The 2603-nt window shown below is 45.7% G+C and overlaps 1 pseudogene; it reads left to right on the top strand.

The window, feature by feature from the left end:
- The first annotated feature begins 2078 nt into the window (after positions 1 to 2078).
- LOC121566260 overlaps positions 2079 to 2603 on the top strand; it is a 4817-nt pseudogene continuing 4292 nt past the window's right edge.

The following is a 2603-nucleotide window of genomic DNA, read 5'->3' on the forward strand; positions in this document are numbered from 1 at the left end:
ACACATAATCAAGACAAAATGAGCAACAGGTGTAACAAATTAGACCAAACCAAACACACACAGAAACAACGAACGGTGGCAGCTAGTACTCCGGGGACGACGACCGCCGAAGCCTGCCCGAACAAGGAGAAGCAGCAGCCTCGGCAGAAACCGTGACACAGAGAATGGCACCCTATTCCCTATATAGTGCTCTACTTTAGACCAGAGAATGGCACCATATTCCCTATATAGTGCACTACTTTAGACCAGAGAATGGCACCCTATTCCCTATATAGTGCACTACTTTAGACCATAGAATGACACCCTATTCCCTATATAGTGCACTACTTTAGACCAGAGAATGGTACCTATTCCCTATATAGTGCACTACTTTAGACCAGAGAATGGTACCCTATTCCCTATATAGTACTACTTTAGACCAGAGAATGGCACCCTATTCCATATAGTGCAACTACTTTAGACCAGAGAATGGCACCCTATTCCCTATATAGTGCACTACTTTAGACCAGATAATGGCACCCTATTCCCTATATAGTGCACTACTTTAGACCAGAGAATGGCACCTATTCCCTATATAGTGCACTACTTTAGACCAGAGAATGGCACCCTATTCCCTATATAGTGCACTACTTTAGACCCAGAGAATGGCACCCCTATTCCATATAGTGCACTACTTTAGACCAGAGAATGGCACCCTATTCCCTACATAGTGCACTACTTTAGACCAGAGAATGGCACCCTATTCCCTATATAGTGCACTACTTTAGACCAGAGAATGGCACCCTATTCCCTATATAGTGCACTACTTTAGACCAGAGAATCACTACCCTATTCCTATGTAGTGCACTACTTTAGACCAGAGAATGGCACCATATTCCCTATATAGTGCACTACTTTAGACCAGAGAATGGCACCCTATTCCCTATATAGTGCACTACTTTAGACCAGAGAATGGCACCCTATTCCCTATATAGTGCACTACTTTAGACCAGCAGTGCACTATATAGGGACTAGTGTGCCATTTGGGATGCAAGACTCATAGTATGAGCCAGAGGTCATGTAGATCTGTCTACCTCTGCTCGTACCGGAGGACAGTCAGTGGGTCTGTGTGGGTTAGGGTTTAGGGTTTAGGGTTTAGGGTTTAGGGTTAGTAAGCCTATTGGCCAGAAGTTAGTGTCAGGCTCAAGTGTTGGCTGTAAGCCTGGACAGGAGGCCTATCCTCTGGATGTGGATCCCCTCCTCTCCACAGCTGATGATTTGAACAGAAAGGCACCAAATTGAGGCTATTTCTCCATTGAAATTACACTGACTCCCTGTCTTGTCCCCGTTCTAACCAAACCACAGCCCTTTACTATAGGGGCTTATAATAACCTGTCACGGCTGTTACAATGTAATTACTATTTTCTGTAGGCTACCATGTTTTTCCACTCGGTTGGGATGTCAATTCCATGTGGATGGGTGTTTAAACAGAATAAAAAACGGGAAAAAACGGAATCTTTGCCTAATATAGGGAAATGACGTGCCTCAGCAGCATTTAGGTTCTAGAATGAGCCCCTGGATTACAGCGAGCAACGCGGGCCGGTGGGTCGGACGCAGGGGGAGGGAGACACAGCTATTTAAAATGGAGTCTATCCGGGGAGGGTGGTGGATAAATAACCCAGGATCCACAGCGCTGAATAACCATCTCTGAACATCGCTACATCACATCCCTCTCTCTCAGCTTCTCACTGTTCAACTGTCTCCGTGTCTAGCTATTGTTGTTTGTGAGTGGCAGAGAGCAGCGGTTAGGTTTTTTCGCTTGCCGCCATATCAGCTTCCTCAGAGGGGTCTCTCTCTGGTCTCTCCTCTCCTGGATATATTTTCCTATCAGACTGACAGGCAGCTTCCTCAGAGGGGTCTCTCTCTGGGCTCTCCTCTCCTGGATATATTTTCCTATCAGACTGACAGGCAGCTTCCTCAGAGGGGTCTCTCTCTGGGCTCTCCTCTCCTGGATATATTTTCCTATCAGACTGACAGACAGCTTCCGTAGAACAGCTGCGGGTTCTCTTCAGCTACTGCGGGGCCGCTTCGGGGGAACTATGGGGAAAGATTATTGCTAAAATCCTGGGGATGAGTGAAAGGAGCGGCTGAAGAGGACATTAAAAAGGCATACAAAAAGCAGGCTCTGAAATGGCACCCGACAAAAACAAGGCGGCCAACGCCTGAGAGAAATTTAAGGAGATCGCCGAGGCATATGAAGTCCTCAGTGATCCGAAGAAAAGAGAGATATGATCAGTATGGAGAAGAAGGTAGGATATGACACTCTCTCCACCTTTCATTGTAGTCATTTTATTCTGATTTTTATTAATGCCCGGGTTTCCTGTCATTTCATCCACTCCATAATTTAGCACACGGCAGAAAATATTGCTGTGCGTATAATAGAATTGGCCATTATACAAGTCATACAGACCGATATTTGACCCCCACTGGTTAGAGGAGACCACAGCAGTTCACTCAGTTTTTATTTAGGTCATACAATGCATGATAATAATAAGACAATAAGCAGACATTTCCCCCTGTTGTCAGGGGGTGGCATACAGCCCATAATATGCAGACATGGCTCT

Source organism: Coregonus clupeaformis, unplaced genomic scaffold, assembly GCF_020615455.1.
Source record: "Coregonus clupeaformis isolate EN_2021a unplaced genomic scaffold, ASM2061545v1 scaf0105, whole genome shotgun sequence".
NCBI lineage: Eukaryota > Metazoa > Chordata > Actinopteri > Salmoniformes > Salmonidae > Coregonus > Coregonus clupeaformis.